Source organism: Callorhinus ursinus, unplaced genomic scaffold, assembly GCF_003265705.2.
Source record: "Callorhinus ursinus isolate GAN/ISIS: 27379988/994484 unplaced genomic scaffold, GSC_fseal_2.0 scaffold10, whole genome shotgun sequence".
NCBI lineage: Eukaryota > Metazoa > Chordata > Mammalia > Carnivora > Otariidae > Callorhinus > Callorhinus ursinus.
Window position 1 is genome coordinate 47178693 of NW_027397072.1, and position 24290 is coordinate 47202982.

The 24290-nt window shown below is 35.2% G+C and overlaps 1 protein-coding gene and 1 pseudogene across 2 annotated transcripts in view; one reads left to right on the top strand and one right to left on the bottom strand.

Annotated features, from left to right (window-relative positions):
- Positions 1 to 4692, bottom strand: part of LOC112821308 (large ribosomal subunit protein uL10 pseudogene) — a 35234-nt pseudogene extending 30542 nt beyond the window's left edge.
- LRRTM4 (leucine rich repeat transmembrane neuronal 4) overlaps positions 1 to 24290 on the top strand; it is a 729583-nt gene that overhangs the window by 308685 nt on the left and 396608 nt on the right. The gene's annotated exons all lie outside the window — the stretch shown is intronic.

The following is a 24290-nucleotide window of genomic DNA, read 5'->3' on the forward strand; positions in this document are numbered from 1 at the left end:
AATATATAAATTATATTTATAATATTAGTATTTTGTTAAAACAACAACCTAGAATAATGTTGTTCTCTAAATATTTTATTTCTTTTTCAGAAAATTCATTGCTAGTATATAAAAACTATGAATTTTGTATGTTAATTTTGTATCCTGCAACTTTACTGAATTAATTGATTAGATCTAATAGATTTTGGTTGAGTTGTTAGGATTTTATGTATGTAAAATCATGTCATCTGTAAATAGAGACAATTTTACTTCTTCCTTTCCAGTTCTGATACCGTTTCTTGCTTTTCTTGCCTCATTGCTCTAGTTAGGACCTCTAGTACTATGTTGGGTAGGAGTGTGAGAGTGGAAACCCTTGTCTTGTTCCTGATCTTAGAGGAAAAGCTTTCAACCTTTCACCACTGAGTATGATGTTAGCTCTTAGCTTATTATATATGGCCTTTAGAATGGTTATATATGTTTCTTCTGTGCCTGCTAATTAAGAGATTTTTGGGGTTTTTTTGTTTTTTATCATGAATGTTAAATTTTGTCAAATGCTTTTTCTGCATCTATTGAGATAATCATGATTTTGTTTTTCATTCTGTTAGTGTGATATATCACAATGGTTGTTTTGCATAGGTCAAACCATCCTTGCATCCCAGGGATAAATCCCACTTGATCATGGTGTATGATCCTTCTAATGTGCTGTTGAGTTCCTTTTGCTAGTATTTCATTGAGAATTTTTGCATCTATATTCATCAGGGATATTGGCCTGTACCTTTTCTGGTATTGGTATCAGAATAGTGATGGTCTTGTAAAATGAGCTTGGGAATGTTCTTTCCTCTTTGGTTTTTTGGAAGAGTTGGAGAAAGATTGATGTTAAGTCTTTTTTTTTTTTTTTTTTTTGAGAGGGAGAGAGAAAGAGTACTTGTGCATGGGGGTGGGAAGGGGTGGACAGAGGGAGAGGGAGAGAGAGAATCTTAAGCAGAGTCCATGCCCAGGGTGAAGCCTGACATGGAGCTCGATCTCATGACCCTGAGATCATGACCTGAACTGAAATCAAGAGTTGGACGCTTAAGTTACTGAGCTACCCAGGTGCTTTGATGTTAAATCTTTTTTAAATAGTTGGTAAAATTTGCCCAAGAAGCCATTTGGTCTGGGGCTTTTCTTCTTTTTAGTGAGAGATTTTTGATTATTGATTATAATTACTAACAGTTATTGGTCTATGTAGACTTTATTTTTTTTTAATTCAGTCTTGCTAAGTTTTATGTTTCTAAGAATTTTTCCATTTCTTCTAGGTTGTCCAGTTTGTTGGCATATAGTTGTTCATAGTAGCCTCTTATGATATTATGATCCTTTCATTTGGGTCCTTTCTCTTTTTCCTTTGGTCAGAATAGCTGAGGATTTGTAAATTTTATTTCCCTTTTCAAAGAATCAACTGTTAGTTTAGTTAATCTTTTCTATTATTTTTCTGTTCTCTCTGTGTTGCTTTTGCTCACCCCATAAGTTCTGGTATGTTGTATTTTCTTTTTTGTTTGTCTCAAGAAACTTTATTTCCCCTTTCATTTCTTTTTGACCCATTGGTTGTTTAGTAGAGTGTTGTTTAATTTACATGCACTCATGAATTTTCCAGTTTTACTCTTGTTATTGATTTCTAGTTTCATGTCATTGTGGTCAGAGAAGATGCTTGGTATGATTTTGGTCTTCTTGAATTTGCTAAGACTTGTTTTGTGGCCTATTGTATGGTTTATCCTATACAGTCTTCTATGTGCACTTGAATGTGTATTCTGCTATTGTTGGGTAAAATGTTCTGCATATGTCTGTTAGGTCCATTTAGTCTATAGTGTTGTTCAAATCCACTGTTTCCTTATTGGTGCTCTGTCTGGATAATCTATTCATTGTTAATAATGGGGTGTTAAATTCCCCAACTATTATTGTATCACTATTGATTTCTCTTTTTAGCTCTGTTTTTGCTTTATATATTTAGGTTCGCTAATGTTGGGTGCATACATTTTTGTAATTGTTATATCTTCTTGGGGCTCTGGCTTCTTTATCATTATTTAATGACTTTCTTTGTCTCTTAACCATTTTTAATTTAAAGTATTTTGTCTTATTAAGTATAATTACTCCTGGGTTTTTGTGTTTATATGTTTTATTTTTTGTTTTGGTTATCATTTGCTTGAAATGTCTTTTTCCATCCCTTCATTTTCAGTCTGTGTGTGTCTTTAAGGTTAAAGTGAGTTTCTTGTAGACAGCATATTGTTCGATTTTTAAAAATCCATTAAGACATTATATGTCTTTTAACTGGAGAATTTAATCCACTTATATTTAAACTTGCATTTAAATCCACTTACACAAAATAGGTAAAGACTTACTATTGCCATTTTGTCAGTTGTTTCCTGGTTGTTTTGTAGATCCATTGTTCCTTGTTTCTTATCCTACTGTCTTTTGTTTGTTTGTTTGTTTTGATGTCTTTTGGTATTAGTATGCTTTAACTTCTTTATTGTGTTTTTTGAGTAATTAACACAGGATTTCCCTGTGGTCACCAGGAGGCTTACATAAAATATCTTAAATTTATAATACCTGATTTTAAATTGATAACAACTTAACTTCAGTAGAATTTGTAAGTGTTACTTTTACTTTTCCTCTCCCTTACATTTTAGGTTATTGCCGTTACGCTTTATAAGTGTTTTTTGTTTATTTTTTACTGAGTAACTAATATTATTATGGTTATTTTTATTGTATTCTTTTTTTTACCCTTTAAAGTAGAGCAGTAAGTGCATTATGCACCACTATTACCATATTGCAGAATCTATGACTATATATTCACCATTCCCAGTGAGATTTACACTACCTTTTTTACGTTTTTGTGATGTTAATTAGCATTATTTTACTTCCACTCAAAGAATTTTCTTTTTATTGTGTTCCACAATTCCCATAGACAGGCTTTCTTCATTCTTTTCCATTCTTTTTTTTTTCTTTTTTGTCTTTTTCCTCCTCTGACTAGGTAATTTCCAATGTCCTGGTCTTCCAAATTCTTTCTTCTGCGTGGTCACATCTACTTTTTAAACTCTCTATTATATTCTTCATTTCAATTATTATATTTTTCAACTCTAGGATTTCTGTTTTCTTATGTATGTTTTGATTGATGGTTGCTATTTCCTTGTCAAACTTATTTTGATCATGCATTGTTGTTCTACTTTGGTTTAGTTGTCTATGTTTTCTTATAGTTCACTAAACTTCCATAAGAGGATTATTCTGAAATTTTTGACAGCTCACACATTTCCATTTCTTTAGGGTCAATTATTAGTGCTTTATTAGTTTTCTTCGATGGTGTCATATTTACCTCATTTTTCATGATTCTTGATTCATTACATTGGTATTTGTGCATTTGAGTAAAGGAACTCCTCTTCTACAGGTTTGCTTTAGAAGAGACAGTTCTTCACCAGATGCTCAGTTTGGGTTTCTGGATATGCCCGCTGGTAATGTCCTTGGACAGGTAGGTCCTGCTACTATGGTCTATTTTGGGGTGAAGCTGTTGTTCAAAATATGAGGACAGGGATGGGGGGTTGTAACACTGCCTGAGAACAGTTGGATAAGACTGCTGGCTTTGTTCCCTACCCAAGTGAAACTATAGGGTGTTTGTTTGGATTTTCTGGTCAGGCTTACTACATGATCAGGACTGGGTACTATATTCAGTACCACATAGGGCTATGAATTAACTTCCCTGTCCTGGCAGGACCTCAGGACAGAAATCAGGACCTAAATAGTTGGTTTTTTGGGAACCTGAATCAGGCCAGAGTGTACACTGAATTCCCCAATCAGGTGAAGCCTCCAGTTTTGCTCTGCAGATGGGGGAAGCCATGGTCTGTGCTCTGTTCAAGTGCTACTATGTACGGAGCTTTTGAATGGGCTGTGTTGCTTCCAATGTGCTTTGGTTAAGTTCCCTGGTCAGATAAGCTGAAGGCTGTATTCAGCAATGAATGGGACTATGACATAGATTCCCTGCCCAGGCACAGTGGGAGATGCAGCTCTAAAGCCAGTAAAACTCTTTGTTGTCTTAACTCAAGCCAACCCACACCCCAAGTTCCATGACTAAATAAGACCGTTGACTTTGTTTGGCAAACTACTGGCTTTACCTTGCTGTCTCCTGGGTTGAGTGAAACCTCTATAGTTTCCAAGTATTGTCTCCAGCCCTTCTGGTCAGATGGGGCTGGAAGATACTTTCCACAGCAGGTGGGGCTGTGTCTCAGCTCCCTTGCCTGGGTGGGAGGGGAAGGGGCCACTCCAGGTTATTTCCAATTTACCAAATAGTCTCTTTGGTTGGAGGAGACTGGAAGCCACCTCAGTGTTGGTTCTGTATTAATCCCCCTGCCTGTGTGTGTAGCATAGGAACATCCATACTTGATACTGGCTTTGTTCTGGGGGCAATCAGCTTTGGACTGTACTACTTCCTGGAATTATCTTTAGCCCTTCTGGTCAGATGGGGCTGGAAGGCATTCTCCCCAGTGGATGGTGCTATGTTTCAACTCCTTACCTGGGCATAGACAATCCAGGCTCTATGCCAGCAAACTCCTGTATTTGAATCAGGTAGATCTGTACCCAGAGTTCCCTGGTCAGAGTATGCCCCTGACTTGGTTCTGCAGATGAGCAAAACCTCCAGTTGGGATTACTACTTGGGCACTGCAGGTATGAACTCTGTCTGCCAAGATACATGTGCTAGTTGTTGCAAGCCCCTCCGCATTTCTCCATCACAGATTCTCAGTGGTTGAGCCCCACACATTCCCCAGCAATCCATGGTGTGAGATCAGAGTAGAGGCTTTCGTGAAGTGACACACAGTACTAGGGGTGGTGCTGGTTGTCTCCCAGGGGCTGCCTTTTCCAACTGGAGGAACTGGAAGCTTAGGAAGGTGTCTCTTGGTGCTGGCCTGGCCTGGGGAAGGGGCAGTGCAGTCAAAGTGTAGCTGCTTCTCTTTTGTTCTAATGCAGTCTCTCTTGGTTTCTGTAGTGTAAGAGAGGGGGCAGTACTTAAAACCCACATTCTAGGATTCTCACAGTGACATTTTGTTCTTGAATACTTGTTAGTTGTTTTTCTTGTGAGGGGGCGATATCAAGAACCTGTCACTATCTTGGTGATGTCACTCCTGCTCTAAACATTTTTAACCTAATAATATCATTTTGTTATTTCAGTAATGCTTTATAGTATCTTTTTATTTTTTTCCTGTACACCTAGGTCATCTCCCACACACCCTATACATTTTTATTTATTTGTGTGAAAAGGAAAGAAGGAGGTATATTTCATTAGCCCTGATATTCATCACTATATGCATAATACTGGATCTGGTGCTATTGGTAGTAACAGACATATCAATTCATTGTTTCTGTCCACAAAGAGCTTATTACTAAGTTGGGAAGAAAATTTTGCTAAAAATGTTCATGATGATAGCACTCAATAATATTGTAATTGTTGCAAGGGAAAGTTGCTGCATATAATAATGTAAAGATTAAATTTTATTCATACTACATTTAGTATAAGACAAAGACTGGTGAAAGATTTGAATTATCTAAGTAACACCTAAGGAAGATTTAACATATATGTCTTCTTCAGTAGATTTTAGAGTATCAACAGACACGGCTATGTGAATAGAGTCTTTCTTATGGCCCCACTGGCATTAAATTGAGTGTTAGAATGAATTCATTTACCCGCTGTACTTTACTGAAAAGATTAGTGGTAGAGTCAGAATGATTGTGATGATGATAATTATTGGAATCAGCAAGAAATATATACATTTGGATATTACTGAATACAGGTAATATTTGATTTTCTTTATTTTTAAAAGATTTTATTTAGGTGGGGGTGCCTGGGTGGCTCAATTGGTTGGGCGTCTGACTTTTGGCTCAGGTCATGATCTCGGAGTCCTGGGATCAAGCCCCGTGTGGGGCTCCCCACTCAGCGGGGAATCTGCTTCTCCCTCTTCCTCTGCCCCTCCTCCTGCTTGTGCTCTCTTTCTCTCTCAAATAAATAAATAAAAATCTAAATATATATATATATTTATTTATTTGAAAGAGAGAGAGTGAGAGAACATGGGCAGGGGGAGGGGCAGAGGGACATTCAGACTCCCTGCTGAGCAGGGAGCCCAATGCAGGGCTGGATCCCAGGACTCTGAGATCATGACCTGAGCCAAAGTCAGATGCTTAACTGACTGAGCCACCCAGGTGCCCCTGATTTTCTTTAAATACTTTATCTTCAGAATCAAGTAGTAAGTGCATTGGAGGTTGGGTGTATCATTTGTTCTCAAATCCTCTTCCCTTTCTGTTCCCTCACCCAACAAGTTTCCTATTACTGTCTACTAATGTAGGCATTGGCAAGAGATTGAGGGTAGGAAAATAGGAGAAGCCTGATTACTTCTCATTCTCTCCCCTGCTTTGATACTGACTTGAGCAGTATCTGTTTTCTCTTTCATGTCTACTACCTACTGGGTGCCCCATTTGCTATCTTTCTGGCTCCTGATTGTGGTCCCTGTACTTAGTTTCCAGTAGCAGTATGCTTTCTTTGAATTTCCAGCTTTAGAGCTGAGGGTACTTTCTATACTTCTTTCTCTTTGGATTGCTCCACCTTGCTCAATGGTCAGCTTTTTTCATACATCTGTATTTGAAATTATTTAATGGAATTATCTGGGCTCTCTGATCCTGAATGGATCCTGAGTGTTCAGAGTGATTCAGAGGGACTTTTTTCTGATAGAGTCCTTAGTGTAGGGTGACTACACTTTTGCACACGTTGCACTTCCCCAGCAATGGGTAAGCTACCACATCTGTTACTTCATTGCTCAGCCGTTTCTTGTACTTACCAGACAGTAGAAACAGTGCAGTTGGCTTCTCTCCATGCTCCATATGTGTCCCTCTTGCAGCTACAGATTTGGGGAATAGGATGAACTTGCCTGATAGAAGAGATAATTCTTCAATATAGGGAAATTATTCGCTGAATGTCCTCAGGTCGAACTTCCAAACAAGTTCTCAATTTCTGTTGTAACTTCAAAGACATAACCGGATACTGCAAATGCAGGGGGAAAATGGCAGATTAGAAGTCAGATTGAACTTGATTAGAGTTTTATTTTCACCATTAACCAGCTGTCTGACCTACAGTTATGGGGAGAGAGACAGATAAAGATTGTGCGGAGAAGAGACTCAATTGAAAAGATATGTAAAATTATTCATGAATATGACACAAAGACACAAAACAAAATGATGATTCATGCTTTATCAGAGTAGTAAATTTATACAAAATTGTTTTCATTTTCTAAATAATTTTTAATGTTATTTTGTAACTTTTTCTAAGAATTTTAGTTTATTTTAAAGAATTCTATTTTCTCCAAATGTTATCCGGCTAAAGGAAAGTTTTATAAGGGGAGAGAATATAGGAAAAGGGAATATAGGACAAGGGAGACTTCCAGAACCACAGTTTTCTAGAAAAGGCAGGACTGGATGAGTTTTGTGTTATCATGAGATAAGAAGCAGAGATGCTATTAGTAATGGGGTAAAAAAAATTAAAAAAGGGCAGCATGTGGCTCAGAAATGATAAGGGGCAGGCTAAAGTAATTTTGCTCTTGGCCTCTCCTTCAAATGCCTTGTTAGTCCCTTGGAATGTTACAAATAATCGGCAACAAAATGAATTATTATTTCTATAAATAAAATACATCTTAGTATATATTTCAAATCTATTCATATCACACCTGCCACATCCTAGTGAAAAGTGTAATGCTTGTGAAAGCTGGGTAGATGGCTATATTAACTTTATTCTGGGTTAAGAACAGAAAGTTTTGAAACCAGGAGTCAAAGAGTTACTCTGGGAAGAAGCTAGAATTGTAGAATGCGAAGTAGATTTAATAGGGCTTTACTTTTGTGGTCCTGCTGAGTTACTATTATCCAAAACACACAAAAGCTATTTTCACCTTGTTCATAGTTTCTTCTAATGGCTTTTTCCAGATAAAAGTATTTTCAATGTGTGATTATTGAGGTCAGAGCATTGTTTCAATGTAATTGTTTTTTGTTGCCTTTTATTCCTCTTAGAAAATGGCATAAGAAGATTACAGTTCAGTAGAACCCTTGCCTTTTTTCCCCCTAAGTAAATTAGTCGTAGGTGAATGGTCAGATTGACAGCATGTTTGAGTATTCCAACAAATGAACTTTATTTAAATTGCACTGTTGTTGATAATACCTAGCTCTGAAACGTCATCCGTGATTTAAAGTACATTGACCTTGCTATTACAAGAGGAGTAACAATTGTGATGTTTGTGCTTTTGCAGTTTGATATTCAATCGTCTAGTTTTCTTCTTACGTACAAACATTACTTTTCTCTGGGTGCCACCTAGGTCCTAACACTGTGGTTGATACAGCTGCACCTTAAAATCACCTGGAGAACTTTCCCCAAACACCAATGCCCAGGCCCTACTTCCAGGGAATTCTGATTTAGTGGTTAGGTTTGGAGATGAAGCAACAGTTATGTTTCAATGTGCAGCTTGGTTGGGAATTCTCCTGTAGAAGAAAAAAAAAGGAAAAAAAAATGTAAAGATTTCTCTCCTATCATGAATTTATAATATGATAAGTTGATGACCAAAGTCTTAAGTTTTATAGGAAATTGGAATGGAGGGAGCCATATGAGGACAAAGAGCTGGTGATCTGGCAGATTGGCTGTCTAGACACAGGTAGGGTGGGAAGGGCTGAATCGAGGGAGAAATTAGAATTGAGAATATCAGGAGTGAGATCTCATGGGAAGAAATCCCAGGTTTGTAAGTGAAATTGCAAGTTGTAAGCTTGAACCATAGAATCACTGACATCCTTGGAATGTTTTTAAATAATTCTATTTTATTTGCATAGTACAAATATTTTGTGCACACCATTTTATTTGTGTAGTACAAATAGCCAACTGTGTTAATTCATCCCCCAAATAATTATGTTAATATGTAATAGAAGTACAACTATTTTTCCATCAAAACTTCCCAGGCTCCTAACATTAGAATTTCTTACAAACTACTAACTTGCACACAGTTGCATTTTCCAGTCTTAACTTCCTTCTTCCTATTTCCCACACTGGCAGTCACAAGTAGTCCACCATCTCTACAAAACCCCAGCTCCATTCCCTCTCCCTACATAGATAACCCAACCTCATACTTTCTTTTTTTTTTTAAGATTTTATTTATTTATTGAGAGAACGAGAGAGAGCATAAGCAGGGTAAGGGGCAGAGGGAGAAGCAAACTCCCCACTGAGCAGGGAGCCGGATGTGGGGCTGGATCCCAGGACTCCAGGGTCATGACCTGAGCCAAAGGCAGACGCTTAACTGAGGGAGGCACCCAGGTGCCCCAACCTCATACTTTCTGAGATAATTATGGCCGCCCCAACTCCTTCTCTAACAGTTGACAGGTATCTCTACCTAAATCTCTTCTTTTTCCCTTCTGACTCAGTGAGAGGAAGCTGCCTTCCTCCTACAGTCTTCACATTTACTCTGGATCCCCAGTCCTTCCTGCCCCACTCAGGTATGCAAAGAATTCCTTCTTCATAGAATTAATATAGTTTACCCTTCAGAGTTTTACTGAAGATTCACCTCAGGAGAGGAGGCATCCAATGATTTAGATTCTACTGCTACATGGAGGAGGGAGAAATGGAGGAGGCTATAGGACCTAGTTCTCAGATGTAACATGTAATTGTTGGTTAAACAAATATTCTCTGTACTCCTTAAAAAAAAAAAAAAGTAATCATTGCCTTATTTGACTTTCACTAACCAGTACCTAGCATGGAACAGAGTATGCAAGAACACTCCCATCCAGAGAGAAAAAATAGAACATGATTTGTTTTAAAATAACTAATGGAACATATAATACCTAGTCTCTTTATGAACCAAAAATATTAAGGAGAACCTAGAGACCTGCTAAGATTTACATATCACTCAGAATTGTCAGTGATTGTTATAGGCATTTAAAGGTAATAGCATAATGACATATCAAGGAGACCTACTTGTGAAACTTAGTGTGAATTGATAACAAATCGCCAAATGCTGTGAGCTCAACTCTGCTGTGGACAATAAGTCACAGCCAGCTTGAGAGTCAGCATCAATTATAACCTCACCCTGGTGACACGCTGCAAGGAGACTAGAAGGCAACATCCAAGTGTGTCCCAAACATTTTCTGGTGAGAAAACAAAATGAAATCGGGAAAAACATCAAACAGATGATTTCAGTGGTGGTGCTACATAGACTGTAGGAGACTTTTCTGTAGTTTGGTCATTTTTGGTTCCAATTAGTATCAGCTGTCTTTGATGTGAAATGTGACCTGCACTGCCTTAATCAAGGCTGTTTTTATTGATCTGTCAACAAAATCATTTTGGGGATGTTAGAAAATAGAGAACAATTGGACTGCAGTATTCAGCCAGACAGATTTTGAAATCATTATGCAGCATTGAAAAAGAAGCAAAATCTCTAGAAACATCATTATTAACGATGTCTGAAGTTTATATATAATGTGTTCATTCAGCATTCATAACAGAGTGTGTACATTTTCCTTATAATAGTCATGATGATGGTTTTTAATAACTTAAATGATGCTGAAAAACAAAAAAACCCATGGTTATCCATTGGAATCAGAATAACATTCAAATTGCCATGATGCACAAAGCCTAAAGGATCCTACCCCCCCCACACACAAACACAACCCCCTTATCTTATTTCACTTCATTCTCCCTCTTCCTCTTTATGCTCTAGCTTCCTTTGCTCTCCCGGTCCTTTGCTCATGTCACATATACCCTGAAAGCCTTTTTCTGTGTTCTTTCTTTTGTTTGGAATAGAATCCCCCAGATCTTTTCAGTACTAGTAACTTCTCATTGTTCATCTCTGAAATAAAAAGTCATGACTGTCTAATCTAAAATAGCCCTATTCATTACCTCCCAGCCCTCTGAATCCCATTAACCAATATTACTTTCTTCCATGACACCTTTCAATATTGGATATTATCTCATTTGCCTGGTTTCTTGTTTCTTTGTTTTCTGTAGTCCTCTCTTGAATGTAATCCTCATGAAAACAAAAAAAACATATTTATCATGTTCACTTTTGCATCCCTCAAATCTAGGATAAGAGCAGCTCAAATAATTGCTGTGTGAATGAATAATTGAGTGTTATAATGTACAGCATTTAAAAATTGCCTTTTTCCAGGACTGGAAAATATTCATAGCTTTCCGAGGAATAAGTAATCACCATTTGATTTCCAAACATGGGGAATTATAAATCTCTCAATTAGTTCTGGACTTATGTAAGACCAACAACCTTATACTTTCATGTCATAATGATTTCACGTTAGACCTAAGTTGGGAATCATCACACCAGTTCTGGATGCTGCTGGTTGTATATCTGATGATCTTACTTCTAGCACTCTTACCCATGTTGGGGGTTGAGTGGGTAGATATACTCTGGCAATCGATAGATTAATTTATGCATTTATTTAGCAAATATTTATTGAATACCTCCTATCTGCTTAGTGCTGTGCTAAGTATATAGTATAAATTGGAATGAATGACCCCATGGAGTTTATGGCTTACTGAGAGAGACCCAACAATTAAACAGTTCCTCACAATGAATCACAAGCAATCCTATGATAAGGGAATGACAGAATGGTATGAGCACACAAAGCTGAAGCCCTTGACTCAAGTTAGCCTGTCAGAGAAAGTTTCCCAGAAGAAGTGGCAACAAACCTGAGACTAGAAGAATAAATAGGAGTTAGTCAGTGGAAGCCATGTATCCACCTGGCCTCATCTACCAACTGCAGTAATTGCTAGAATCCATTACCCAAAATGCTTCATTCTATTTTAGGCAGTATTGAATTTGGTTTTCTTTTAAATGTAGTCTACCTTGTTGCCCCTTCAATATTAACATCATCAATCTTAATTTGGGAAGAGTTACTTCTAAACACTTTATATGAAAAAATAAGTAAATAAACACTTTATATGTTTTGTTCAAGTAATCTTTATAACAATTCTGGCAAGGTACTAATATTATATTTATTTTACATATGAAGGCGTAAAGTTCCTAATATTTGACCCCAGCTCATCCAGCTGGTCAATACCATGTGGTCTCTTCTATTCTATGTCCTGTAATGTCTGCCTTAGACTCAGTTTGCTAGAAAGAAACCCTTTTTGGCTAATAACATCTTCACGTGTCAGTGTAAACAAAGCACATTGTTTAATGCCCAGGTCTCTATATCTGATACTGATCTTGTGAATTTCAGATAATGGTATCAGACACCAAGTAGTTTCAGTTCAGGTCCAGATTTGCCATAGTGACTTACTCTATGGCTTAAAGAGTGGGTTAGTGTCCTCTACCTCAGGTTACTAGACAAACGATCAGTGCTGCCTTGAGTTTTAAGTCTTTTTAAGATATCTTTGTGGAATAGCATGTTTCTTTAATTTTGCCTTAAAGTAGAACATTTTAAGCATGACATTCCTGGAAGAAGGAAGTTACCATACACTGGCTACACCAAAAATGTGCATCTCCTGTGAAGAATATCTGTGACCCCTAAATGAAACTTCTGTATTTGACTCCTTCTTCTATATCCCCACAGCTTAAAAAGCTTTTCCATCAGGATAAAGTCATCACTTGTGTTGGCTAAGCCAACACTCTGGAGCTTCATTATAGAAATGCACAATTATTATGGCTCAGACTTGAGTCTCTGGGCCATTCTCATCCTCACAGCTGCAGTGGGTTGCTGGACCCTACCTGTGATCTGTTGGCAGATACCAATTTTGACCTAAGACAGTAGATAGTAAATAAACCCTATCTACTGGGACTCAGTTTCAAGTTATATGTGCTCATCTTTCAACAATAACAGTGTGACCTAGTTCTTGAAATAATTTCTGTTTACCCAATCTTTGATCATCTCCAGGACCCCCCTAAGTTCTATAACTTACCTATCATTTGCCTGGAACTTTGTCATTGTTGTTTTTCGGTAACTTGTTCCTTTCTCTCTGGATGATGGGACACATGATTTGGTCTTGTCAGCCACTGTCCAGAGACATCAAAGTCAACTGGGTAAAAATCATGGCTAAAAGGTCTGGCTGCCTATTGTAAGAACTCTCAGATCTCAAGTAACTTTCGAGTAATTTGCTCTATCAGTTAGATATTGCCTGTATTTTTTCTAGTCATCTGTAAGAAGCTTTTGCTACTTGGATCTTTTTATTGTCTACTGAAAAATTCTGAGTCTCAAATGTTTACAAAGACCAGAGAGAGGGCGCCTGGGTGGCTCAGTTGGTTGGGCGACTGCCTTCGGCTCAGGTCATGATCCTGGAGTCCCGGGATCGAGTCCCGCATCGGGCTCCCTGCTCGGCGGGGAGTCTGCTTCTCCCTCTGACCCTCTTCCCTCTCGTGCTTCCTATCTGTCATTCTCTCTCTCTCAAATAAATAAAATCTTTAAAAAAAAAAAAAAAAAAAGACCAGAGAGATAACCTAAATGCCAGCCAGGTGGGCACTATGGCGACCTCTGGGCATTTCCAGGAAACTGCAGCTATTCTATCAGAGCCCACTCTTACCATGTTTGAACATGATCCTTATTGTTCCTTATATTCTGGTTTTCCTTAGAAGATAAGAATTTGTATATTTATGTGAAATCTCCAGTTTTATAAAGTTTAACTCAGAAATTTAAAAAATACTGAGAAGACAAAAAATAAAATGAAACAAATAAAATAGAAAAAACAACTCCAATAACTCCAATAACTCTCTGAAACTGCCCTGTAGCTCAGTTTACACCAAAGGATGGCATAATTCCAGTCTTGGTATCACAGGTACCCTAGGGTACCACAGTCATATAAGATCTTTAGGAATTTATCTTATTATGTCTTAGACTATATCTTGCCTAGAGAAAATAATTACCCAAATGTCAATATAAAGTGGTAACCTATTTTGGTTGACCACTTCCAGAGAGATAATTGAAAGTTGTAGACATTTATGGATATACATTAAAGTATGTAGTACACTTGTAGTATTGGTGCTACCGCTACCAATAATAGTAATTGGTAGTAATGTCATTTGTAAGGAGTCATCAGACTTGGGGATGTCAAGGCCAAAATCTCCAGATTTTTTTTGACATATCTGAGTTTTTTTCCTATTTCAGCTAATCTGATTAAGTTTTCCATTTCACTTTCTGTGGAAAGAAAGTGTAATCATCAGCAAGAGCAATGATTTGAAAGCATACCTAAGGGAAAATGAAACATCCAGGATTCCCAGAGAGATTTGATAAGCTTACACAAGTCACTCTCTCCACTCTCTGGGACCACTTCTATTTCTAGCACCTTTTTACTGTTCCTGACAACAGTCCCAGTTGAGCTGAATAATTTACCCTCTCACCTGACAGCCGCTGTCATTATAAAAATTACCAAGCCAATTCAGAGCGTATCTGCACAATGGGGGGACTTAAACTTTTAACAACCTTCAAGAAAGCCTAGACTCATCACCACCTCTGTCAGCTTGTACATGAGCTCATCTTTAGTTGCAAAAAGTTGGCAGATTAGAAGATTATGTATGACAGATCTGAAATAGCATTCATGACATTCTTCCCTGGTAGTACCTCTGAAAAGAAGCATAATGAAAAATCATATTTAGAAATTTGGTAAGTACTCTACAAATCGAAAAAGTTTAGGTTTATGGCCAACTATTTATATTCTATTCAGTTTATCTTTAATAAGGTCCTAGCAAGCTGTGACTTTGAATATTACAGGGAGGTTTATCAGAAATGCTGTGGAATGTTGCTCCTTTTTGAAATATATTAGTATTTGCTTTTATGCTTATTTCATTTATTCCACTAGAGAGATTGGAAGGACACAAACACTTTTTGTTTTGATTACAGTCTATCTGTTTGAAAAATTGCCACTTCTTTCTTGGCATTCTGTTTCTGAAGTTGAATTATACTATCCTATATATACGAATAATGTATAATAAACCTCTCCATTTGTCACAGCTTCTGAAAAAGTTTGATCAACCAAACTATTCTTTTTAGGGACAATTATTTATTTTTCCAAAACTTCAGTTAAACATATATATATATATATATATATATATATATATATATATATATATATAACTTGCCATGTCCAGAGATCAGCACTGTAAAACAAAAGTTAGCATGTAGGTTTAGACTAATTCTAGTCAATAGTGAGGAAATATAACAGTTTGTTCTTCTTGGGCACTCCTGTGATAGATGACTCTCCTTTTGGTTTCAGAAACTCTACTTTTGAAAAATAAACTTTGCAGACCCCTCTTAATACCTGTGTAGTTAACCTCTAACCAGGCTATCAACCACAATACTGGAGTACTGTTTGAAGGGTTTTTAATTTCTTTTTTCTTATTTGTTGTTTTTACTTGGAATGTTTCTTCTTTTCCTTCCTTTTTTCTGTAACCCACTGATTCTAAGCCATGGTGGTATAAAGGATAACTCTCCTCAAATCATTGTTTTGCTAAAAGCCATAGATGCTGTTGTATATTTACATGGTGATATGCTTATTTACACTGCCTTGGCTGACTTAGAAGGGATTTTACTCCAGGTTTTCTATTATATGCATACAGATGTTTTTGGCTAGGGGGTGGGAGCCAAGTAGAGTTTAAAATCCCAAACTCATATTTTATAAGTAGTAAGCCATAAATTACTTAGGATTCTATCCAGCTCTCCTTTACCAGTTTAATGGAGAACAGTCATCATATTAAATTATGTCAGTTTTTCTGGGAACAGGTGACAGACAAATCATTTCAAATTCCCTCATTCTACATTCTAAGAATCCACTGAGGACTATAACTGCGGACTTTTGTAGCAGTTGAGTTGTAGCTTGGGGAAAAAATGAATGAAGATTATATTTCACTGGACATTTTTACCCTAGCTAAGGTGATTCTTACCAACTCCCACCCCTGTGCAATGTTCTTCTGAGAACATGGATACATATAATAGAGTTCTAGTATGGATATCCATGTTGTTAATAAGCATTTTAGAAAGTTGATGACTTTGTGCAGAACTCAACTGACAAGGGTTTGTATGTGAATATATAATGTGTATAAGGAGCATATATACACATATATATGTGAGAGATAAAATAATATATGTATATATACACATACAGATTTAATAATTTTTGTGTATATATATATATATATATATATATATACACACACACGTATATATCAAGCCACAGAGAAATTGAACTTGTGATCAGAAAGTTACATTATTAAGAGAGCTAAAATTATAGTTTTTCTTTCAAGTTCCCAGGGATTTAAAATAAACTCACTATTTTCTATTTCATGTTTCCTTACCTCTGATATCAGTATTTCATAAAGAATATTTCAGGGACCATTATTCACACAAGATGCTTCATGAGAGAAATAGGAGTTTCACAGCTAAGTAAGTTGGGAATGGCTGTTCTTTCTAAGTATGTGATTCTATCATCATAGTAAAGGTTCTAAGAAATTTGCTTAATTTTGCTTAATCTAGCATTTCTCACATATGTTTGACTATGAAATTAAGATTCTATAGGTGCTTCTTGGAGACATTGAAGTGCTAAAAAAAAGTTAGAAGTTCTGAACTTTTCAGAGAAATTTGTGATGTATTTAATCAGTGGTTGTTTCAAATGCCTTTGACCCTTTCTCTTGGTTATAACATGATGCTCCTACTTGCCTTGGGCCTGGCATTCTTGAAACTGATTTATGTTTGCTATTAATTAATTATAATGAGTAAACCTCTCTTATTGAAAAGCTCTAATTGTTCCTTGTCTTTGAAGTACAACAACATGACAGTGTCGGATCCTACAGGTGAGATTTATGTCATTTCTGTCAGTTATATCTGAATGGAAACTGAAGATTCTTGTATCTAAAGGTTTGCCATTTAAAACCATTTTCGTGGGGAGCCTGGGTGGCTCAGTCATTAAGCGGCTGCCTTCAGCTCAGGTCATGATCCCAGGGTGCTGGGATCAACCCTGCATCAGGCTCCCTGCTCAGTGGGGTGCCTGCTTCTCCCTCTCCCACTCCCCCTGCTTGTGTTCCCTCTCTCGCTGTGTCTCTCTCTGTCAAATAAATAAATAAATTCTTTAAAATAAATAAAAATAAAAATAAAACCATTTTCCTTACCTTACTCATAGATTCATGAAATGGAAAGTGCGATCTGGGTATCATTTGGTCTCAATCTTTTTTATTTTTTTTTTCCTTTTCTACAGCAGGGAAAAACAAAGCAAAACAAAACAAGGAAAATGACTACTCCAAAGTTAGAAACTTTCCTGAAGGTGGAATCCTCCATAAAGGGGGGCATTGTAGCTTAGTGAGTGAGCACAGGCTCTGGAACCAGATTGTCGGAGGTCAAATCTAGGCTTTCCCACTTACTGGCATTGGATCTTGGGCCAATTACTTACATTTTGTGTCTTTTTTTTTTCCAATTGCCTCATCTATAAAATGAGCATACTAATAGTACCTGCCTCAAAGGGTGGTTATTTGGGGCCAAGTAAGCTAAAATATGTATAGCTTTACTCTCTGGTGTATAGCCAGTGCTGGACAAGCAATTGTTCTTCTTCTTATTATTATTATCATTATTAAGATTCAAGTCTTTAATTTCTAGCCAAGTGTCTTCAGGAGATAATTTATATAGTTTCCCTATAAGGAATATTTAATAATATTTACTGACTTAGCACTCAGTGAGTGCTATCCCACTGAGGCAGTGAGTAGGAGGCTGTCGAGATAAAGTCCAGGTTGCCCTTGGTCCTAGAGAATGTGCAATAAACAAAGCAACCCTCGCTGCATAAGTTACATGGTACATGAGGAAGAAATAAAAGTTTATTGTGTAAACTGTTGAGGTTTTTGAGAATTTACTGTACTACATGATCTAGTTTAACCAATCTGAATTTCATATCTATCAACATAAAATCATGTTTATTTGTGTGTGCATTTCTTTTAAGAGAAAAAGGAAAAGTTAAATGAAAATAGAATTTAACACAATATTTCCCCTGGCTGACATAAGGCATGGAAGCAAAAAGAACTAGAACTTTCTCTGCCTTTGGAAGACATCAGGTTTTCAATAAATGAAAGAAAAATAATTAATCTAGTATAATTCCTTATCATAATGATATATTAAGTAAATGGATGGGAAGAATAATCATGGCACAAGAGATACTTGCTGTACAGAGAGAATAATTGAAGTTCAGCTAAAATGAGTTAATTTCCCAAGGTCTCATAAAAAATAGATGGAAAATAAAAAAATATGCCTCACCGAGGCCCCATTCCAGTGTGCTACTTCCCAACTCATTTACAGTTCCAATATGTGATTTATGGTATAAAGAACAGAACAGTATTTTGGAGATATAATAGATTGACCTCAATTATTTCGAATAATAACATTATATGAGTTATATTAATGTGTTTGACTAGGAAGTTCTCCTATATAACTTGTCCTTATGTTATTAAGTCTAATAATTTCCAAAATCAGCAATCTGAAATAATAGTAATGGATAATGTTCCTCATTTCACATAATACGAATACATGGAAAAACTAATGACAATTTTACTATTTTGTCCTACTCTGTGGTAGGTATAGATTATAAAGAATAAACAATGCATCAGGCTTACTTACCTAATTTCTTACATAATCTCAATATTCTCAAAAGTAATTTCTTTGGAACATACTTATTTTGGGATGTCTTAATTTATTCCCATTACTTAATGGGAAAACTATAAAGAGATTTCCAGTAAGATTATGAGGAAGGCAAGAATGGCCACTACTCCTACTCCTATTCAACACTCTACTAGAGATAGAAATCTAGGCTGTCTTAATTTAAAAAAGGTAGGCATAATGATAGCAAAAGAGAAAAAATTGGCAAACTGACCAATAGATTTAGTAATTATAATTCATCCAGCCATTGGGAGGAGACCAAGAAGATTACAGAATGAAAAAAAAATTGGTATACACTCAAAACTAGAATAAAGGGATCTGGGGTGCCTGGGTGGCTCAGCCAGTTAAGCAGCTGGCTCTTTATTTCATCTGTGGTCATGATCTCAGAGTCCTGGGATGGCCCGCATAGGGCTCAGTGCTCAGTGGGGAGTTTGCTTAAGGATTCTTTTTTTTTCTCTCTCTCTCCCTCTGCCCCTCTCCCCACTCACACTTGCTCCCTTGTTCTCTCTTTCTCTCTCTCAAATAAATAAATCTTTTAACAAAGGAATAAAGGAATCTATTTTGCTGGAGTTCTTAAGTTATTCTAAAATTTCAACCAATTCTTTTTAAAATGGTTTGCTTCTCACATTTTTATTGTTCTTATACTAAGTATTCATGTATATTTTCTTTTAAATTCAAACTCATAAATCTTCGGTTCAACTTAGTTAAAGTTATTAAACAGCAATTTGTCTTTTATCTCCTCTCCTGTCCTATTTTGATCTCCTGTATGTTACAGATTTCTCATGTTGCCCCTTAACCAAGATCTCTGATTAATTCTGGCCACTGTTATCCCCTTATTAAAAATATAAATTTCTCTTCATTGCTATCAACATTTTGAAAATGACAATAGCTAAACAAATACCCCATTTATTATTTATGTATTAATAAATACATATTCTCTGAGTTAATATATTTGGGTTTTAATATGAATATTCAAGAACCATAATAAGAAGGACTGATTTCCTCCTGTCCTGCAAGGTTAATGACTTTTCTACACATAATATGGAAATTTTCTTATAGGATTCAATCTTCTAGATCTATTTTAGATAGCACCTCTTTTATGAAGCCATTTCCTATCCATACAATGACCATATATTCTTCTTTGAACCTGGGGACTCACCATAATTAGCAGAACTCATGTTCTCTTGTGCTCTCTTAGCAGAGTTTTCATGTCTGTTTGGATGGTGAATTATATGGTCACCCACCTATCCTAGAAATTAGAAAATTAGAATTGAAATGAATCTTTATTTTTATTATTGTATCATATTATTAATGCATATATTTGGGAATTTATTAAATTCAGAATTTGGTTTGTCATAATTTCATCATATATGTATAATATGTATAATGTATTATATATGCTATGTATAATCTATATCATATTAATTTAAAGACAGAAATTTGACATTATCTGTATTTACAAATTTACTTGCATACAGTACATTGAAAGAAGCTATGTGATAAATTTTGAATAAATGAATGATCTTAGTTTTAGATATAGTTCCTTACAGTAAGTACTAAGTTTTCCTATTTGTTGTTATTAAAGGTTATATTAAGTATGTGTATAATTGTCTTATTTACTTAAGCAGTAAATGCCTAGCTTTTTAAATTCTTCATAACTCATCTCTTCAGTATTAACCTGTTGTATATTTTTATAGAACAGTGCCAAGGGAAATATTTATAAATATTAATAATGTTAATAATTTATTAAGAATTTCCAAGTTGTAAATTAATCCTAATATATTTTCAGAGGCATGTCATTATAGGAAAGGCAGGTAGGATAAAAAATTAATTCCTCCCACCCAATAAATTTCTTAAAATATAGTACATGCCTATTTTAAATAATTTTAAAAATACAGATGAAGATGTAGTAAACATATAAAAACAAAATGGAGTATTATTGAATTTAATTAATGATATATCAAGCCATCTTATGTATCATGGATTGTTAAACATTTTGATTGCTTCAGCATATCATATATAAAGAAAACACTATAAAATTTAAATTTTAATATTGTAACTTATGATAGTTTTAAAAAAATAGTCTTTTTTTTTTAATTTGAATGGTTATAGTGCTCTGATGTGGATATTTTAGTAAATGAAAGAAAACCCAAACATGTTGAATTGTCTGTAGTCAACTTGGCATCATAATAGGTCCCATCCACCCTCTTTTCTGTGGAGGTCAAAGAGCAACATTCAGTACATGCTACCTAGGGTCCCTTTCCCTGTGGGGTAAGGACCAGACTCTTCTAAAAGAGAGGTCACTGTGCAAGATTTAGAAGACTGAAGGGAAAGATAGACCCTTGTTCTCTGGAGGCGGTGGTAGCCAGGTGAATTGGTAGAGAGGATATTTACAGTAATTTACCAGTAAGCTCTTGAGAACATCCTGATGTATCAGTTGATGGTCTTTGGGTACTTGATGGAAATTCTACAGATTCTTTAGAATTGTGACAGCTTCCACGTGAATGCCCAGAACCTCACATTTCAGCTTTTCAGGTTGAAATGTTCAGTGACAGCTCCCTTGACTTCCATTTTTCCGCATATTAAAATGCTTTCTTAATCCCTACATTAAATTCTTCATACCAGAAATACATGAAGTAGTTTCTGCTGTACTCTTCAAATCCTAACTGATACACCAGTAAAAGTGCCCTACGTTAATGGACTTTTATTTTGTCACGTAAGAAATGTAGAGGTAGGCTTGTTCTAGGGGTTATTATTTCAGGGGCCCAATGATATTGTCAGAGACCCAGTTCTCTCTACTTCTTTCAGTGCCATCCTCCAAATCATTGGCATTTTGTCTTAGACTGGCTCCACTCCTCATTAGTATTTCAAGACCAGGGCAGAAGAGGTCCTGTGAACACCCATCACTCTGCATCAGAGAAACATTTCCCTACATCTCTCACCCTCATCCTCAGAACAAAAAGGAACTATAGCCAAATGCCTGCAAGGTGTGTGAGTTGTGCCACAGTCAATTTCAGAACAGTAAAATTTTAAGCAACAGAAGTGCTTATGTGAAAGAAAATAAATCAACTTGCTAAATCCTTTCTTTTAGAGAGCATAAGTCTCATGGATGCTGGCATCCTCACTTCCCAGAAGGGATGAGTTTTCGTTTTCTTGCTTCTCTATGTGTTCCTCATATATGTGAGTCCTGATGGTGTGCAACAGTTGCATATGGTACTGAAAAATATTCTGTGGTATTAAAAACACATATTTCTCTCAGATTTGTAATATAACTAGTTCTGCAAGTCACATGAGTAGCCATGCTGCCGATTTTTACACTGGCAACTATATGGATTCTTAAATACAAGAATTATGAGTTATTTTATTTCATAAGCAACTGCATGGATTCTTAAATACAAGAATTATGAGTTATTTTATTTCATAAAATATGTAACATTTAATTTAATTTCAAAATTAAAATTTTAGCTTCACTTGAATAATGTAAATATTGTCAAGAACAAGGGGAAAATGCACACACTAGAATTTTGACTGAAAATCAAAAGCTTTCTTTTTTTTTCCACATACATGTGTTACTTAGTTGATGGCAGTGATATTCTTTGAAAAATGTGGGTATTATACATGAAGCTTTCTCAATCTGCCCAAAGATGAAATGTCATGTGAAGCACACATAAAATTTGACCTTAAAACTCTTCATGGACACACAATGATAATTCCATCCAAATCTAGCAAAAAACAATTTTATTGAATAAACATAAGATGTGAGATACACTAAGACAAATTGTGGTCTTTGGCAAAAAATCAAATTAATTTTCAACTTGTGCTATCTACAGTTATTTGGCATGGTTTACAGAAACAAAACAAAACAAAACAAAACAAAAAACAAACCTGACTTAAGTTTGGCTATTTTCCTTTGGAAAATATTAAACTTATTTAAAAATCTTTTAGAAAAAATGATTTTTCTAAACTTCAAAAAAGAGTGATTTTAGTCAGCTAAAAAACATGCTGTTTTAAGAATTTTTCTTTTTTTGGTACTATGCCACATTGAAAAGTTTGACAAAAAAGTCAATTAAGTACCATAGTTTCAATTCCATGAGAAAGCAGAAATTTAAGTAATATAATAACAATTTATGATGAAATTTTAAAAATAAGAAAGACCTGCAACATTGTTGTGTCAAAATCTTGACTTAAACCTCCTAACTAGTGATTTTGCTGAAATGTAGGAAGAATCAAAAACGTATGGAATAAAACCATACAGTTTTTTTTAAATACCTTTATTTTTCTTACATCCCACCAATTAAATTGTTTTTGCTATTTTACCAATTTTCAGTTATATGAAATTCTAGTTTCATGTACATATACTTGGAAAATTTATCTATTGTGGGTAGGAGGTATACCATATCTTATTTTCCAGCTGGATATCTTTACTTTTACCTTTTAAATATTTAAACATATAGTTAGTAGGTAGGACTTGGCTTATACCTACTGTCCCTGTACTGTAAGTTATGGGTGAGCCTGCCCCTAATATTCCCAAGGTTGTGATTGTAGTTGCAGGTGATAGAAATGTAGAAAAAAAATTTTAACTACTGTAAAAAAATAAATTAACCTTTCTCAGAATTTTTTCAACAGATGGTCCACATGATTATTTATGCAAGTTTTCTACTTCTTGAGTTAAGTCAAATTGCATTTTACCAAGAAAAATTGCCCATTTTATACATATTTTTCAGATTTCTAGCATATATATAGTGTTTCTTGTAATTTTAATCTCCTTAATATTTATCATTAGAGTTTTAATTATAAATTTCCACTGGCATTAATGGCTTTTTTTCCAAATGAAATTTGTGAAAATAATGATATATTTCAGTGGTTTACTGAATATGTTTTTAATCATGTATTTGTTCTGGCATTTAATTAATTTCAGATATCTTTATTTTGCCCTCTACCTTATATAGGTTGGGTTTTTTTTAATGTTTGTAAGATGAATATTCGGACTAATTATTTCTTGATATAATAATCTCATTTACATATAAATATTTATCAGAATAGAACATTGATGATTTTTATAAATTTCCATATGCCACATTCTTGTTCTTGTTTTATTATTGGCTTTATTTTAAATTTATTTCCTCATTGTTTGAGAAGTTATCTAGAAATGTTTTTTGAAAGAAAATGATCTGAGTAGTTTGCTTCTTTTTATGATGGATTTAAACTTGTATTACTCATTTCTATTTTATTTAGTTCATGGTGTTCAAAAAATATGTCCTATGTGTACATTTGGAAACTTACTGAGATTTTATTTGTTGCCTTTTAAATAATCATGTTTAAAAATCCATAATGCTATAAATGCTGTAGCTTCCATTTTCTAGGTCCAGAGTTTGATATATCTCTATGAAGTTTACATATTAATTAAATTCAATAGTATAAATATGTTTAAATAGAGCTTCCTCTGGAAAGCATTCCGTAAATATGTGACCCCAGATTAGTTTAGGTAACTACTACACACTACCACAGTACTTAGAATTTTCTAATTCCTCTACAAAGCACATTTTTTATCACTATAGCTTTGTTGTAAATCCAATGTTGTTTTTATCTTTTTTATTATTATTACGTTATGTTAATCACCATACATTACATCATTAGTTTTTTTAAAT